This window comes from Gossypium hirsutum, chromosome A05, assembly GCF_007990345.1.
Source record: "Gossypium hirsutum isolate 1008001.06 chromosome A05, Gossypium_hirsutum_v2.1, whole genome shotgun sequence".
NCBI classification, from domain to species: Eukaryota; Viridiplantae; Streptophyta; class Magnoliopsida; order Malvales; family Malvaceae; genus Gossypium; species Gossypium hirsutum.
In genome coordinates this window covers 88,438,740-88,458,686 of record NC_053428.1, presented here as the reverse complement: position 1 = coordinate 88,458,686, position 19,947 = coordinate 88,438,740, and the positions used below count along the sequence as shown (strand labels likewise).

The 19,947-nt window shown below is 37.8% G+C and overlaps 1 non-coding gene across 1 annotated transcript; it reads left to right on the top strand.

Annotated features, from left to right (window-relative positions):
* The first annotated feature begins 17,462 nt into the window (after positions 1-17,462).
* Positions 17,463-17,569, top strand: LOC121229783 (small nucleolar RNA R71). The gene has a single exon (XR_005927739.1). It is a non-coding gene; the product is annotated as a small nucleolar RNA R71 (small nucleolar RNA).
* Positions 17,570-19,947: the final 2,378 nt, after the last annotated feature.

Genomic DNA, 19,947 nt, shown 5'->3' with positions numbered 1-19,947 from the left:
AGCTTATGCTATACGCGCACGCGAGGATGCTTCCTCGCCAGACGTTATTACCGGTACTTTTACTCTCTTTGATTCTAATGTGATTGCTTTGATTGACCCCGGTTCTACTTATTCTTATATATGTGAAACCTTAGCATCCAGTAAGACTTTACCTATTGAGTCTACTGAGTTCGTAATTCGGGTGTCAAATCCCTTGGGTCGTTACGTGCTTGTCGACAAAGTGTGTAAGAAATGTCCCCTAGTAATTCGAGGTTCCTGTTTTCCAGCAGACTTGATGCTTTTGCCGTTTGATGAATTTGATGTTATCCTTGGTTTAGATTGGTTGACCGTGCATGATGCGGTTGTGAATTGCAAAAGCAAGACTATTGAATTAAGGTGCGCAAATAACGAGATAATCCGAGTGGAGTCTACGGACTTAAAGGGGTTGCCAGCTGTAATATCATCAACGTTGGCCCAGAAATATGTAAGAAAGGGGTGCGAAGCATACCTTGCGTATGTACTTGATGACAAAGAGTTAGAAATGAAACCCGAATTTGTGCCGGTGGTTTGTGAATACCCAGATGTTTTTCCCGAGGAATTACTGGGTTTACCACCTGTTCGGGAGGTAGAGTTTGGTATTGAGCTTGTACCTAGGACTACGCCGATTTCGATAGCTCCGTATCGTATGGCACCAACCGAGTTAAAAGAATTGAAAGCTCAGTTGCAAGAATTGACGGATAGAGGTTTCGCTCGACCAAGTTTCTCTCCTTGGGGTGCACCAGTATTGTTTGTGAAAAAGAAGGACGGAACCATGAGGTTGTGCATCGACTATCGTCAGCTGAATAGAGTGACAATAAAGAATAAATATCCGTTACCGCGTATTGATGATTTATTTGATCAACTAAAGGGAGCCTCGGTGTTTTAAAAGATAGATTTGAGATCGGGTTATTACCAGTTGCGAATTCGAGATTCGGATATACCCAAAACTGCTTTCAGAACGAGATACGGTCACTACGAGTTCTTAGTGATGCCATTTGGGCTCACTAATGCCCCTGCGGTATTTATGGATTTGATGAATCGGATCTTCAGACAGTATTTAGACCGGTTCGTAGTTGTGTTCATTGATGACATCTTGGTCTATTCAAGAGATGAGACCGAACATGCTGAGCACCTGAGATTAGTGTTGCGAATTTTACGGGATAAGCAGTTATATGCTAAGTTCAGTAAGTGTGAGTTCTGGTTAAGAGAGGTTAGCTTCTTGGGTCATGTGGTATCCGCATCGGATATTCGAGTTGATCCGAGCAAAATTTCAGCCATACTTAATTGGAAGCCTCCGAGAAATATTACTGAGGTTCGGAGCTTTTTGGGACTTGTCGGTTACTACCGACAGTTTGTAAAAGGTTTCTCGATGATAGCCACACTGATGACGAAACTACTTCAGAAAGATGTTAAGTTCGAATGGACGGAAAAATGTCAAAAAAGTTTTGATCAACTGAAAACTTATTTGACTGAAGCTCCAATTCTAGTGCAGCCCGAATCAGGCAAGGAGTTCGTCATTTATAGTGATGCATCCCTACTTGGGTTGGGTTGCGTATTGATGCAAGAAGGTCGAGTTGTGGCCTATGCGTTGAGACAATTAAAGCCACATGAGAAAAATTATCCGACCCATGATCTTGAACTAGCTGCCATTGTGTTCGCCTTGAAAATATGGCGACATTACTTATTTGGTGAGAAGTGCCATGTATTTTCGGATCACAAAAGTCTCAAATATTTGATGACTCAAAGAGACTTAAATCTACGACAAAGACGTTGGCTCGAGTTGTTAAAAGATTATGAGCTTGTCATTGACTATCACCCGGGAAAGGCTAATGTGGTTGCGGATGCCTTAAGCCGTAAATCACTGTTTGCTTTACGAGCGATGAATGTACACTTGTCTGTTCTATCCGACAAAGTGTTAGTGGCGGAATTAAAGGCCAAACTATTGTTGATTCATCAAATTCGTGAAGCTCAGAAAGTCGATGATGAATTGGTTGCAAAACGGGCTGAATGTGTTCCGAATATGGAATCAGAGTTTCAAATTGATGATGACGATTGTTTGAGGTTCAGAAGTCGGTTGTGTGTTCCAAGAAATTCAGAACTCATTTCGATGATTCTGAACGAAGCTCATTGTAGCCGAATGTCAATTCACCCGGGGAGTACGAAAATGTACAACGATCTAAGAAGTCAGTTTTGGTGGCATGGCATGAAACGAGACATTTCCAATTTTGTCTCGAAGTGTTTAATATGTCAGCAAGTGAAGGCGGAACATCAAGTGCCTATGGGTTTACTTCAGTCGATTATGATGCCTGAATGGAAATGGGATAGAATCACGATGGATTTTGTGTCTGGGTTGCCATTGTCGACAAGTAAGAAAGATGCGATTTGGGTTGTTGTTAATAGACTGACTAAGTCGGCTCATTTTATCCCCGTACGTATGGATTTTTCATTGGATAAACTAGCTGAATTGTATGTTTCTCAGATTGTGAGATTACACGGGGTACTGATTTCTATTGTGTCGGATAGAGATCCGAGATTCACCTCGCGATTTTGGAAGAAATTGCAAGAAGCTTTGGGTACCAAGCTGCATTTTAGCACCGCTTTTCATCCACAAACCGATGGTCAATCCGAGCGGATAATTCAGATACTTGAGGATATGTTGAGATGTTGCATCCTCGAGTTTAGTGGCTCATGGGAGCAGTATTTACCTTTGATTGAATTCGCTTACAACAATAGTTTTCAATCAAGTATTAAGATGGCACCTTACGAGGCTTTGTATGGGCGTAAATGCCGTACACCATTTTTTTGGACCGAGCTCGGTGAAAGTAAAATTTTCGGAGTTGATTTGATTAAAGATGCTGAACGGAAAGTAAAAGTAATCTGTGAAAGTCTGAAGGCAGCCACAGATCGTCAGAAGTCGTACGCGGATTTGAAACGAAAAGACATTGAGTATAGGTGGGAGACAAAGTGTTTCTTAAGGTTTCACCTTGGAAAAAGATACTCAGATTTGGCCGTAAGGGAAAATTGAGTCCGAGATTCATTGGGCCGTATGAAATATCCGAACGAGTTGGTCCAGTTGCGTATAGATTGATTTTGCCCCCTGAACTTGAAAAGATTCACGACGTCTTTCATGTTTCGATGCTTCGACGTTATAGATCTGATCCATCGCACATAATTAATCCATCAGAGGTTGAAATTCAACCTGATATGAGTTATGAAGAAGAACCGATTCGTATCCTGGCTCGTGAAGTGAAAGAGTTACGAAACAAAAGGGTTCCGTTAGTGAAAGTGTTATGGCTCAAACATGGGATCGAAGAAGCTACTTGGGAAACCGAGAATGCCATGAAAGAACGATACCCAAACCTATTTACCGGTAAGATTTTCGGGGACAAAAATTTCTTAAGTGGGGGAGTGTTGTGACAGCCCTAAATTGACCCTAGTCGGAAAGTGGTTTCGGGACCACGAAACCGAGTCTTATAAAAAAATTAAAGGTTATATTCTGTGTTTATGATGTGCGTAAATGCTTGTGTGATTGTTCCATACTTTAATTTGGTCAGTGCATGTGAAATTTATTAGTAGGGACTTATGTGAGACAATTTAGAAATATGCTAGGCAAGTGTTAAAGAGGCCTATTAATATATGTGGGAAAGTGCTTGTCCTTGCATGTCAAATTAGCCAAATTAAAGCATAGTGGCCAGCCATGCTATGGGTGGAAACATGTCACAAACATGTTATGTTAGTGATGTATGTTAGGAAAAATAAAATAAGGAGCATGGTAATAAAATAATGAAAGGGAATATGATGAAAACAAAGAAAAAAAAAGTGTCCATCCTTTTTCATTTCTTTTGGCCGAAAGTTCTAAGGAAGAAGGAAGGAGCTCTTGCTTTATGTTTGGCTTGGAAGAGGATTAGGAGGAGGTTCGGCCATACTTGTGTCTAGGATAAGGCATGTTTGATGTGGTGCCATGAGACTCATGCATGTTTTTAGTTGTTAGCTTGAGTTCTAACTAGCCCATGGTTCAAATCTTTGCTATGTCATGGAGATGATATTCGGCTAAGGTGGATTGGTGTTGATGCCATTTCCATGCTAAAAGTGAAGCTTTGTAATGATGCATGTGATGGTGGATTGATGACTCTTGAATCTTCTTTTTAGCATTTTTGAGTGAGACATTAAGTTCTTTGTTTAACCATGACCAAAATTGAAATGGTATGGTGTTGTGATGCATTCGGCCATGGTAGGAAGTAGAAGAGAAATGTGGTTGTTGTTCACGTTATTTAGATGAGAAATGGTAATAAGGTGGAGTGCAAATGTTAGTGTTTGATTTACTAGTGTGTATATGTGTATTAGCCGAGTTTTGAATTTGAAACAAAATGGTATGTAGTCAATACAAGTAACCATATTTGTAGGAAGTATTAAGCATATACTCGGCCTCAACCTAGACATGTATATTCGGCCACATGAGATAGGTTGGTGTTGCATGTGTTCGGTTAGAGGCAAGCATATTGATGCTTTTATCTTGGCTTAGATAATCGACTAAAAGAGAGTGTGGGCTAAAATGTTGAGTTTGATTCATGATTTCCATATATATATGTGACTTTAATGCCTAATGTATATATGGGTTAAGTACCTTGAGGTTCTCTTTTGATGTTCAAATGAATTGTGTTAAATTGCTTAATGTGATTAAAAATGCGCATGACCATTGTGTATTTGAGCTAAAAGGTGGCCATATGACCTATCAAGCTCCTTGTCATATTCGGCCATAAGCTAGCATAATGAGACTTTAATAAGTTAAATTTGTTTGAATTAGCTCAAGAGCTTAGAGGACCACAGTTGGATAAGGGAAAGGAAAAAGTTATCGAATAGCCACCGAAAACGTTAATAATCAAATTTGATTGCTATACTTTGGTTGTGTCTAATTTCATGGCTCAAACTTACTAAGTATTAAATGCTTATTCCGTTTCTTTGATTCTCTGTTTTATAGATTTTGGGTTCGTCAGCTATCGGACTCGGGATTATTGAAGTCGAAGTCTTCCACACTATCAAAGCCCCTTTTTGGTACACTTTTGGTTGAACTTTGAAATGACATGTATAGGACTACCCTTTTTGTTGTTGGTCATGGACCCTTTGGTTTTGTATAAATTTGGATAGCCATGCAAAAATGGCTTATATACACTTTGAGCTTAATATTATAATCGTCTTGTATGATGTTCATTAAGAGGTATGGAAATGTTTGGGAACGATTAGCCATTGGAATGGTTAATCATGATCATATTTTGTGCTATATATGCTAAAGGGCTAGTTAAATCATGGAAACTATGTAATAGGTAAAGTTTACCCTAAAGGCTGATGCTGGCAGCAGCAGTGATGTGGATGTGAAAAATCACTAAAAATAGTATGAATGGAATTAAATAATGAATAAATTGTTTAATCGAACCTTGATGAATCTATTTTCATAGGAAAGTAACCGAACAGTCATATGAATAGTATATTATGAGATGTTAAAGTTTTCGTGAAACAGGGCCAGAACGGTCTCTGGATTCCCTATTCGGACTTTGGAAATTCAGTATAAATTAACCAGAGATAATTAGAAGTCATGCCTTACATGTATAGATTCCTTGTTGAGTCTATTTTCATTAGAAACAAACTACATCAGTATTGAAGCCCTGTACAGGGAGATATCCAAGTCGTACTGCACAAAGGTCAGTGTAGTCGAACCCTGAAACAGGGGAGACTTTAACTAATAAACTGTTCTAATTTGCTCAACCAAAAATTTTAGAAAAAACTTTGTAGATGAACATATGAGTCTAGTTTCAGGAAAAATTTACAAAACTGGTTTTCGAGTTTTGAAACTCAAGATATGATTTTTTAAGGCGACAGTGACGCAGTAACCAGCTTGTCTGGAAAATTTTCAAATAGACTGTGAAAATAAATGTATTATGTCTGTTAGCACCTCGTGTTTGACTCCGGCAACGGTCTCGGGTACGGGGTGTTACAGCCGGCACTATCCCTTACGCGGGAGCAGGCGCTACACTCTCAAGATCATCAGCTACCGCTCGGTTGGGATCGGGATCCATTAATATAAATAAACACATTTTCAATTGTCAGAAATCACTACACTATCAAATAATCACATAATGGCATGTATAGCTAGATCCAAACGTATTACGGTAGTCCTAGAATCGACTAAACCGTAGCTCTGATACCAATAAAATTGTAACACCCCGCACCCGAGACCGTTGCCGGATTCGAACACGAGGTGCTAACAGACATAATTCATTTATTTTCACAGTCCATTTTAAAAATTTCCAGACAAGCTGGCTAACTGCGTCACTGTCACCTTAAAAATCATATCTTGAGTTCTGAAGCTCGAAAACTGATTCCGTAAATTTTCCCTGAAACTAGACTCATATATCCATCTAAAAATTGTTTTCTAGAATTTTTTATGGGTCCAAGTATTACAGTTTATTAGTTAAAGTCTCCCCTATTTCAGGGTTCGACTGCTCTGACCTTCATGCATTACGACTTATATATCTTCCTGTACAGGGCTTCATTACTCATGCCATTTGTTTCTAAAAAAACTAGACTTGAAAAGAAATTTGTAAATATAGGGCATGACTTCTAATTATCTCTGTTTAATTTATAGTGAATTTCCAAAATCAGAACAAGGGATCCAAAAATTGCTCTGGTCCTGTTCCACGAAAACTTAAATATCTCTTAAAATACGACCCATATGATTGTTTTGTTTCTTCCATGTGAAAGTAGATTCATCAAGGTTCGATTACATAATTTATTCACTATTTAATTTTATTCCTACTATTTTTAGTGATTTTTCAAATCCACACCACTGCTGCTGTCAGCATCTGTTTTTAAGGTAAACTTTACCTATTTCATGGTTTTCCATGAATCAACTAGAATTTATCATACAAAGCACCAAAATGATCATGATTAACCATTCCAATGGCTAATCGTTACCAAACATTTCCATACCTCTCAATGAACAACATACAAAACGATTATAATGCTATGCTCAAAGTGTATATAAGCCATTTTCGCATGGCTATCCAAATTTATACAAAACCAAAGGGTACATGACCAACAACAAAAAGGGTAGTCCTATACATGCCATTTTCAGAGTTCAACCAAAAGTGTACCAAAAGGGCTTTGATAGTGTGGACGACTTCGACTTCGACAATCCCGAGTCCGATAACTGACGAACCAAAATCTATAAAACAGAGAATCAAAGAAACGGAATAAGCATTTAATGCTTAGTAAGTTTTGAGCAATAAAATTAGGCACAATGGAAGTATAGCATTCATATGACTAAACGAATAATTTCATATACACACATTCTCAAAATCATACCTACTTCACATTACCAACGCTTATACTCATACATAAGAAATCAACTTAACCAAAATCCGGAAGCTCATTAATCGACTGAGCGAATACTATTTAAAAGGAATCAATTAATCCAATGCATATAGGAAACATACCTCATCGTTGGGATTTTTCGAGCATATTAATTGAAATTATTACAGCAAGATCGCTCATTCCTAAACCAAGTACCTTCGGGATTTAACTGGATATAGCTACTCGCTCAAATGCCTTCGGGACTTAGCCCGGATATAGTAGCTCGCACCAATGCCTTCGGGACTTAGCCCGGATATAGTAACTCGCACAAATGCCTTCGGGACTTAGCCCGGTATTAGTCACTAGCACAAATGCCTTCGTTATCATCCAAATATTCATGCACATGTCAGTAAATCATGACACATATTTATTTCATTTTCATAACTGGAATTCAAACACAAATCAATTATTAAGCATTCCCATTTTCGGCTCAATAGCCACATACAAACAACATGATTTGGTTTGCTTTGTGACATGATCTCTATGCACATACGGCTACCCATCATACGTATAGACTAATTAACTCAACATATAATTCAAGTAGAATCATTATATCACCGTATATTTGTTATGATTATACGTCATGACTTAATCAAATCGTAAACTAAGTTTCATTACTCGAAAACTTACCTCAGATGTTGTCGAACGATTTCGACGGCTATTCGATCACTTTTTCCTTCCCTTTATCGGATTTAGTTCCCCTTTGCTCTTGAGCTTAATTTAACAAATAAATTGATTTAATCATTTGAACATCAAAAAGAGAAACTCAAGTTACTTAACCCATATATACATTAGACATTAGAGTCACATATATATGAAATCATGAATCAACTCAACATATTAGCCCACACTCTCTTTTAGCCGATTATCTAAGCCAAGATAAAAGCATCAATATGCTTGCCTCTAACCGAATACATGCAACATCAATCTACCTCATGTGGCCGAATATGCATGTCTATGTTGAGGCCGATTCTATACTTAATACATTCTACAAATATGGTTACTTGTATTGACTAAATACCATTTTCTTTCAAGTTCAAAACTCGGCTAATACCCATATGTACACTAGCAATCAAATACTAACATTTGTACTTCACCTTAATAGCTAGCTTAGCAAACCTTAATTTAACATATAATTGTTCATAACACAATTAAAGCATCCTCTCCATTCCATCAATTCAAAACACATACTTTAACCTAATATCAATTAACTAAGCACTTTAACAATTTTTTCTTTAACTACACACATTCGGCAATGACAAAGACAATTTAACAAACCTTAAATTCAACTTATAACAACATATACTCAATATTCAAAGCATTTAACATCACTTCATCATGCTTTTACATCATGACCGAATGCTCCTTTTAACCCATTTACCCTCACAAAGCATGAATTTCATCATCCAACTTACAAGCTTACAATCCCTTCAATTTTAACCTCATAATATCTATCCAACTCTCACTCATTAGCTTCTAGCATCAATCTCCAACAACACTAAATAAAAATATACTTCATGGGTCTAAGGTAGAACCAAGAAAGGAACTCATAAATATCAAGATGTAAGCAACTACCATTGTTCATCTAGATTTAGCATGAAACAACAACCATCACCCTTATTAATCTCCATAGCCGAAAACCTTACTCATTCCACACTCAAAATTTCAACATGGGTTACAAAAATAACTTGACTTCTCACTCCATATCAACTAAAATTTCAAGAACTAGTATAAACTTTCTTACCTTAATATTAACCTAGGATAACCGAATGCTTCACTCCTTTCTTCGTCTTTTCATTTCGTCCAAGAAGAACCGATTTCTTCTTTTCTTTCTTCCTCAAGTCACGGCAATGGGGGGGAACATGGATGAGACAACTTTGTTTTCATCACCCCTCCCTTTTCATTACTTTATTACTAACCTTTTATTTTATTCTTTCTCCCATAAAACACTAACACCAATTGTTTATAATAGCCTTTAACTTATAGCATGGCCGGCCACCATCTTGCTCTTTGGTTAATTTGACATGCAAGTACAATTATTTTGCAACATGCATAAATAGGCCACTTTACATTTTCCTAGCACATTTCTAAATTTTCCCACATAAGTCCTATTTAATAAAATCCACTTACAATTAACAAAATTCCAATATGAAATTTTTATACATGCATACATACATATAATAAGCATCAACTATGACGGTTAAATATATTTTTTTATGACTCGATTTAGTGGTCCCGAAACCACTTTCCGACTAGGGTCACTTTAGGGCTGTCACACGTTAAGTTTGAATAGACAGAGAAGTGTCAACAAAGTTGAAAAGTTAAAGACATTGCTGACCGAAGCTCCTGTTTTAGTGCTACCTAAATCGGGAAAAGAATTTGTGGTCTACAGTGATGCATGCTTAAATGGATTGGGTTGTGTGCTTATGCAAGATGGCAAGGTGATAGCTTATGCTTCACGGCAGTTGAAGCCTCATGAGAAGAATTATCCAACCCACGACCTAGAGCTTGCTGCTATTGTTTTCGCCTTAAAAATTTGGAGACATTATTTGTATGGTGAGACTTGCCGTATATTCACGGACCACAAGAGTTTGAAATACTTGTTGAATCAGAAAGAATTAAATTTGAGACAGCGGAGATGGTTAGAATTAATTAAAGATTATGATTTGATTATCGACTATAACCCAGAAAAGGGGAATGTGGTCGCTGATGCATTGAGTAGAAAATCCTTATATGCCTTGAGAGCCATGGATACTCGTTTGACATTGCTTGATGATGGTTCAGTTCTGGCCGAGCTGGAGGCTAGGCCAACATTTCTGCAGGAAATTTATGATGCTCAGTTTAATGATGATGACTTGCAAGCAAAAAGGGCTCAATGTGAGTCTGGTATTGAGACCGATTTTCGAATTAGTCCTGATGGATGTTTGATGTTCAAAGATAGGGTTTGTGTACCCAAAGACAATGAACTTATTCGGAAGATTTTGCAAGAAGCACATAACAGTCGTTTGTCAGTTCACCTGGGAAGTACCAAGGTGTACAACGATTTAAAGAAGATGTACTGGTGGAATGGCATGAAAAGAGATGTTTCTGAATTTGTATCGAAATGCCTGGTATGTCAGCAAGTTAAAGCTGAACATCAAGTGCCTTCAGGTCTGTTACAACCTATAATGGTCCCCAAATGGAAGTGGGACAAAGTTACCATGGATTTCGTGACAGGATTACCTTTGACTCCGAAAAATAAAGATTCCATATGGGTTATAGTGGACAAAATGACAAAGTTGGCTCATTTTATCCTGGTAAGGACAAATTATTCCATTGATAGATTGGTCGATTTGTACATTTCTGAGACAGTAAGATTGCACGGAGCACCACTGTAGATTATTTCGGACAGAGACCCGAGGTTCACTTTGAGATTCTGGAAGATGTTACAAGAAGCCTTGGGTACAAAGTTGAGCTTTAGCACAACTTTTCACCCTCAGACTGATGGTCAATCTGAGTGGATGATTCAGATTCTTGAGGACATGTTGCGTTGTTGCATCCTTGAATTTCAGGGTAGTTGGGAAAAATATTTTCCATTGGTAGAATTTGACTACAATAATAGTTACCAAACAAGTTTGAAGATGGGGCCTTATGAGGCCTTGTATGGTAGGAAATGTCAAACTCCATTGTACTGGACAGAACTCAATGAAAATTAGATTCATGGAGTTGATCTGATTAAAGAAATTGAAGAAAAAGTTAAAGTGATACGGGATTATTTAAAAGTGGCATCAAATAGACAAAAGTCTTATACTGATCTGAAAAGAAAAGAAATTGTGTTTCAAGTTGGAGATAGAGTATTCTTGAAAGTATCTCCATGGAAAAAGGTATTGAGATTTGGTCGGAAAGGTAAATTGAATCCACGATTTATCGGACCGTACGAAATCACTAAAAGAGTTAGACTATTAGCCTATCGTTTAGCATTGCCACGCGAACTAGAAAAGATTCATGATGTGTTCCATGTATCCATGTTAAGGAGATACCGATCAGACCCCTCTCATGTAATTTCGTCGACTGAGATCAAAATTCGACCGGACATGACCTATGGAGAAGAACCGGTTAAGATATTGGCTCGTGAAGGTAAACAATTGAGAAATAAATATGTGGCTATTGTAAAAGATTTATGGCATCGAGATGGTGTAGAATAAGCCACATGGGAGCCAGAAGAAACCATGAGAAGCTAATATCTAAATTTGTTTTCCCGAAATAAGGCCTAGTCGGAATAGTCGTTTCGGGACCACAAATTAGACATCAAAAATATTTATTTTATGATTATTATGAGGCCTAGAATATGAGTATGTGCATGTGTTAAAGTTTTATGAAGAAATTCTAAGTATAAGGTGTCTAATTGGAAATTAGGGACTAAATTGAATAAATTGCAAAACTTGGATTGAGAAGCAGTTTGTATGAAATTGCTATAGATTATGAATTAGAAGGTCTTGGAGATCAATTTGCCCAAATTCTAAATTTTTCGACAAAAATGGGCTTGCATGGATGAAATTTTAAAGAAAGGGCATAAGGGCATTTTGGTCATTTGTCATTTTAATGAAATAAAAAGGGAAAATGGAGCAAAAATATGCTCATCTTCTTCCCATAGCTTCTGAAATTTAGAGGACGCCATAGCTAGGGTTTCTTCAATTTTCAAGCTCAATAGTAAGTGCTCCCAAGCCCCGTTTTTCATGTTCTTTGTATTTTTGAAATCCAGTAGCTTGCTCTCTCCATTTCTACCCATATTTCATGCTAGGGTTCATGTTAAAAAATTTACCCATGCATGAGTTATTGGTATTTTGATGGATTATGGAGGAATATGAAAGATAAATGTGTGTTAAACATCATTTCCAAGTTGGTTTTCATAAGAAACCCTTATAAGGACTATTTTGCAAAAGATGTAAATGTGTGGTAGAAATGAGGAAAATAATAAAAAATTTGGGTTTCCATAAGAGAGAAAAATGTTCGGTTAAGCTTGGGTAAGATAGAAATTGCATCTGTTTCATTATACGAGCCTAGGGACTAAATTGTAAAAATGTCAAAGGTTAGGGGCAAAACGGTCATTTGGACCGGGGGTAGATATTAAACTTGAAATGTATAATGTGGGGTATTACTGAGCTAATTTTGTTGTTATAGACCCCGAGGAACAAATTCTGGAGGCCTATCGAGGTAAATGCAAGGTTTCGGAATAACCGAAACATAACTCTGAAACTGTTACCAGGTAAGTTCAGGTAACTTAAAGTAAACCCCTAATATGCATGATTGTATGATTTATGAATGCATGATGATTGCATTATTAATCGCATGAAAATGCATGAAATGCGTCTTTGATAATGACTTGTTGATAACCGTCTCGGTTGAGGTTAAAAGGGAATCTGATGGATAAACCATGTTTTACATGTAAAAGGAGATCCTGCATGTGTTGCAGAAAGGATTTAGCCCGGACGGGTAATCCGTGATCTCGAGTATGGAAAGGAATCTAACCCAGAAGAGTGTTCCTTGAATGGTCAAGCCTCCCGAAGAATATGAGTGCATTATGGATTTAGCCCGGACAGGTAATCTGATTAGGATCTGAATTTAGCCTGGACTGGTAACTCAGATCCGAGCTCATTAAGGGTGTTTGTCATTATAAGGGATTTAGCCTGGACTGGCAATCCCGACATCACCTTAGGAGTTTTTATAATGGGGGATTTAGCCTAGACTAGAAATCACGCCATATGATGTGAGGTTCGCAGGAGTGCATATATGGAAAGATCATTTGAATGAATTAACGGATAATGGGTATTCCATCGAGATTTCCCAGAAACTCAACGAGATTAATGTAGGATACATGTATGCATGAAATGTTGAATGATGCGCTTATCTAGTTAAATTACATGATACATGAGTATGTGACTAACTCATTGATTGAGTGCATGTGATAGGAAATCATTTCATATTGGATGATTTCATGATTTAATTATGGATGTATGCTAATTACTCGGTAAGTATGCTAATTATTCGGTACGTTTACTCTTCGGTTATTCGAGCTTACTAAGCATGAAAATGCTTACCCCTCTCTTTTCCCTATTTTACAGAGCTCGAGGACTCATAAGGATTGAAAGATGGTTGGAGAATCAACACACTATTAACTAAACAAGCTTTGGTATAAAGACTCTGTTTATTTTGTTCAATGGCATGTGTAGTATTTTTGAGTATTTTGTTATATGTGTCATTTGATTTGCCCAGTAAAGGCATGTAAAAATATGTTTATCGCTTGGTATATGGCCATGAAAATTGGCTTAATTTAAGTAGGCCATGACCTACGATTTTATGCATGGTTTTAATTACAAATGATGGGTTGCTACCAATTGGCAATGAATCACATGAATAGCCAATTTCAGATGGATTAATGTAATATGGGAACCCATGACACTAAATAGGAAAAAACCATTTATGTATGAAACCAATGATATGAGGTTTCCATACAACTATTTTCATTAAGATTATTCACAAGTGTAGAATCATGCTTTCTCTCAAACTTGGTAACCATTAGGCACAAGTAGTAGAAAGGGGTGACTAAAGGCTTGGAAAATAGCCTATTAAGGTCCACATGGTTAGACACATGCGCGTGTGTGTCTAGACCGTGTGTGACACATAGCCCATTCCCATGGACGTGTGGTATGGCCGTGTGTCCCCTGCACCTAAAACTTTAAGTCAAATTAACACACGGGTAGGACACACGAGCGTGTGTATGGGCCATGTTATTTTAATAAAATGCACAAGTTTTGGATACGGGGTGAGCCCACGGGCTTGTGTCTTGGCCGTGCCCAAAAGTCAGTGTTCCCACAGGTTAAAGGTATAGACTTGCCCTAGGCCACACAAGCGTGTGAGTCCACACGGTCCACCTACACGGGCGTGTGACACTCCAAAGCTAGAAATTTATTAAGTCGCCCAAAGTTTACCGAATAATTTCAGTTTTGTACAGAACCGCCTTAATGTAGGTTATAGGCCTCGATGGCCTGTATAAGGGACAATATGCTCATGTTCTAGAAGTTTTAAATTTTGGGTGAATTTTGGTGACCCGGTTCTGTATGTTTATGAATGATAAAGCTTCGATAATGCCTCGAGCCCTATCCTGGTGTTGGATACAGATGAGGGGTGTTACATAACCCCTCACACTTAAGATGTACATTGTCCTCAATGTACAAAGATAGATTTACTGAAAAGTATAGATATAAGATCATAAGATAGGGAGAGAAGTAAAACTTCTTGAATGTTAAATGGAATCCTTGAATTGGAGTCATGGAAAGTAATCGGCTAAGGCAAGGGTGAGATTTGGAGGAGGATACGCTGGTGGTGGTGGAGGTTGTTAGTCCACAAGTGCTGCGCCAAAAAAAATTATAACTAGTGATAGCTATGGTCGTGGTCGAGCAGGGCATGGCAGCTGTGGAGGACCTTTTCCAGTGGAGTTGGAAATTCCTAAGTAATAACTGCAATAACTCTTATCACATGGCCGAAAACATAAATTGCTTAATATAAATTGTAAAACCTAAAGATGAAGTAAAATATTATTAAAGAGAAATAGGATAAAAAGTAAGTTAAAAAGATAAATAGAGATAAAAATAAAAAAAATAAAAGAAGAATAATAGGGGTTTATAAAGATATTAGGGCACACGGCCGTGGGGCATGCCCGTGCGCCCTTATTTCAGCCCGTGTGTTTTGTGGTTTTCAAAACACACAGCCACATGGCTGTGTGTCCTACTTCTGTCGCTTCCCTCACGCCCATGTATGTATGCGTATGCCCGTGTTATTTTAACGGGATTGCCTACAACCATGTTGCACAGTCGTGGCAACGTATCAAATCCCGTGTTTGGGGAAAATTTTTGCTCTATTTTCACATGGCCGTGTCGTCGCCCGTGGTATGAGCAGGACCTAGGGCACGCCCGTGTGCCTAGCCGTTGGATTTGGAAAACCTGTGTTCGAGGACTCAATTTATGATTTAGATGTTAAAAACTAAAATTTCAAGAACTCCACAATGTTAGTGCTCGGGTTGCCTCCCGACAAGCGCTTATTTAGAGTCTGAGCTTGACTTACCTCTTGTTGTGTGGTCATGGTGGTGCGAGGAGTTTACACTCCTCATTCCTACTATCAATCTCATCAAAATAAGGTTTTAGATGAGTACTACTTACCTTAACAGTGCCAAATTTGGAATGAGTTACCTCAACTGTACCGTATGGGAAAATGTTAAGTACCGTAAAAGGGATTGCTCCATTAGGTTTAAAAATGGCAATACGAGGGTCTGTTGCATTTAGTAGTACTTTGTCTCCAACCTTAAGTTGATTTGATAAAACATTGAGTCTGTCTTGGCATGGTTTTGGTTTATCGGGTGTTCTCGATTTCTATGTCTGCCTTTCATCTAGTTCCTCGATCTGCAGCCTTTGTTCTTCATAGATGGGTCATTTGTTGTTATTTAAACATGGTTCATGTATGCTCTTCGAAAGTGTTTCCTGCAAAGAAGGTTGCACCACATGATCAGTACTAGTAACATGATTTATACAACCACCCTCCATATTCGATGTGTTACTCGAATTACGAGCATGAAGAGTGATTGTTTCATCACCCACACGAAGTGTGAGTTCAACTGTACCAACATCAATAATAGTTCTAGCAGTTGCTAAAAAGGGTCATCCTAAAATCAAAGGTATGTTACTATCCTCTTCCATATCTAGAACAACAAAATCAATTGGGAATATAAATTTATCGATTTTGACAAGTACGTCTTCAATAATACCCCTAGGAAATCTAATGGTTTTATCTGCTAACTGAATGCTCATCCTAGTTTGTTTGGATTTCCCAAGACCTAGTTGTTTAAACATTTTATAGGGCATGACGTTAATGCTCACCCCTAAATCAACCAAAGCATTGTTAACATCTAAACTACCAATTAAACAAGGAATCGTCAAACTCCCTGGATCTTCCAATTTGTTGGGTAGCTTATTCTGTAGAATGGCTGAGCAAATCGAGTTCAATTCCACATGTGACGCCTCATCCAACTTCCGCTTATTTGCTAAAAGCTCCTTTAAAAATTTAACTGCATTCGACATCTGCGAAAAAGCTTCAACAAACGGTAAGTTAATATGTAATTTCTTTAATAATTTAAGGAATTTACCAAATTGTTCGTCCGTATGGTCTTTCCTTGTCACATTTGGATTGGCACACAAGGTTTATATTCTCTACTTACCGGTTTTTGTTCACTGTGGTCCACCTTATCCTTACCTTTACTTACCACAAGTCCTTGCCTCAATTCTGATTTAAGGTCAACTAACCCTTCTTTATCTCGAACGGTAATCGCATTAAGCTGCTCCCTAGGGTTAGTTTCAGTATTACTCGGCAAACTACCTTGTGGTCGGTCAGAAATCAATTTAGCAAGCTAGCCTATCTGAGTTTCGAGCCCTTGGATCGACGGTTGTTGATTCTTAAGTGCTGTTTCAGAATTCTGAAAACGAGTTTCTGACACTGAGATGAATTTCGTTAGCATCTCCTCAAGGTTCGGCTTCTTTTCCTACTGCTAAGGTGGTTGTTGAAAACCTGGAGGATGTTGTGGCCTTTGATTTCCTTGGCCACCCCACGAGAAGTTGGGATGGTTCCTCCAACCCATATATTGGACTTGTTCCTCCTCGTTGCCAAGGTTGAAGGGTGGATAATCTGGGTTGTGCATTCCTCCATTTGAATCACACCTCATCACTGGATGTACCTGAGTAGAACCATATAAACCATCAATATTTTTATTTAAAAGTTCTACTTGGTTTGATAGCATAGTGATCGCGTTGAGGTTGAAAAAACTAGCTGCTTTTGTCAGCTTTTTTCTCATGACTTGCCACTGATAGTTATTCAGTGACATCTCTTCAATAAATTCATAAGCATCATCAGGTGTTTTGTTGGTTAATGTTCCACTGGCGGCTAGGTCGATAAGTTGCCTTGTTGAGGGGTTCACACCGTTGTAAAACATCTGAACCTGCAACCATAAGGGTAACCCATGGTGAGGGCACCTTTTCAATAGGCCTTTGTATCTCTCCCCTGCATCATAAAGAGTTTATAGATCCATCTGCAAAAAAGAAGAGATATCATTCCTCAATTTAGGCGTTTTAGCCAGCGAAAAATATTTTAGTAAAATTTTTCGATCATTTGTTCCCAAGTTGTGATTGACCCTCGTGGTAACGAGTTCAACCATTGTTTAGTTTTGATCCTCAATAAGAATGGAAACAACCGATGGCGTATGGAATCGTTAGAAACGCCATTGATTTTAAAAGTGTCGTAAAGTTCCAGAAAATTCGCTAAATGAATGTTTGGATCCTCATCCTGCAAACCATCAAACTGAACAAACTGTTGTATCATTTGAATTGTGTTAGGTTTCAATTCCATATTATTTGCAGCAACAGCAGGTCTAACTATACTCAATTCAGTTCTTGTTAAATTAGGTTTAGCATAATCATACATAGTACGAGGAGCAGGATTCTGATTTATTGGATTTGCGGCAACAACAAGAGGTAGCTGATTATTCTGATTTTCAACCATCCCCTCGGTTGTAGTTTGACTATTGTCCTCTTGCCCTTCCTCTATGTATTGTAAGCTTCGCTTGATTTCTCTTCAGTTTTTGCGAGCTGTGCTTTCGATCTCATTATCAAAAAGTAGAGGTCCTGACGTATTTCTTCTAGTCATAAACTATAAAAACTTGTCAAAAGCAAATAAATGAAATTTTGTAATATAAAAAAATTTAAAATAAAATTTAACTTGTAATAAAATAAATGGATAAAGTAACAAAAATTAAGCGTTCCAAATATCTTAGTTCCCGGCAATGTCGCCAAAAGCTTGATGTGCGTGATAAGTTTTATATTTGTGATTGATCGTACTTGAAAACTAATATTATCACGATAAAGGCAAGTGCACCTATCGAACAATAGTATAGCTTATAGCAAGACCGGAATGTCGAACCCACAGGAACTAAAACTACAAGTATTAACCTTCTTTTTATTATCTAGCCTAAAAATAAGGGGATTTTCTTTATCTAAACTAATTAACTAAACTAAGAATGCACAGGAAGTAAATTGGGGAAATACTTTTGGAAAAACTAATTGATTTGGACAATACCCAAGGGAAAATCCACCTAGACTTCGCTTGTTATTTGACTCTGAATTAGATGATTTATTCACTTGACTCAATCCGTAGAAATACCTAATTTATATTATTATCTCTCTCGAGACTAACAATGTCTAACCCTAGGTTGATTAATTGAAATCTCTTTCTAATTAAAACCCCTAGTGTTGCATTGACTCGATCTATGGATTCCCTTAATAGGTTTGACCCTAATCCGGCAGATTTATGTATGTCTAGGGGTGCAATCAACTACGGTTAATTATGCTATCTCTACTCTTAGACAGGGACTTTTGCTCCTCTGAATAAGCATATCAATACTTGAATCAATATCCTGCAATATTAAAGCAATAATTAAGAACACATAATTAAGAACAAATCAAGTTTTTATCATATAATTCAAAAAATAATAACAAGATCCATCTTAGGTTTCACTCCCCTTAGGTATTTAGGGGATTTAGTTCATACGTGTAAAAGAAAACATCTCAGAAGAATAATGATAACAAAACATAAAGAAAACCCAAAAACCCCTGAAGGAAATTGAAGGGAGATATTCAGTCTTGAAGGAGAATTTAGCTTCTGATGTAACACCCCTCACCCATATCCATTATCAGGATAGGATTCGAGTTATTACTGGAACTTTACATTTAAAACATACTGAATCGTCTCACCAGGTTTAGCTCAGATTTGAAACTTTCAGACATTTACATCTTGTCCCTTAAATGGGCCTTCAAGGCCCTAAATATACATAGAGATAGTTCGAGATAGGACCAGGAACATTTAATAACTTTAGAAAATTTCCTTATTTAGAAGTGTCACACGCCCGTGTAAGATGGGCCGTGTGGTCACCCACGCCAGTGTGGCTTAGGGCACGTCCATGCCTTTAACCCATGGGCAACATTGACTTTTAGGCACAGCCAAGACACATGTCCGTGGGCTCACCCCGTGTCCAAAACTTGAGCATTCTGTTAAATTAACATGGCCCAGACACACGCCCGTGTGTCCTACCTATGTGGTAATTTGACTTAAAGTTTTAGGTGCAGGAGACACACGGCCATACCACAAGGCCATGGGGATGGACCGTGTGTCACACACGGCCTAGACACACACTCGTGTGTCGAACCATGTGGACCTTAATAGGCTATTTTCCAAGCCTTTAGTCACCCCTATCTACTTCTTCTTCTTAATAGATACCAAATTCAAAGTAAAACATGATTATACACTTGTAAATGATCTTGATGAAGTTAGTTGTATGGAAACCTCATATAATTGGTTTCATACAAAAAGGTTATTTCCCATCTAGTATTTATGGGTTCTTATGTTATTGTAGCACATTCAAAATTTGGCTCGTTTTTGAACTCATTG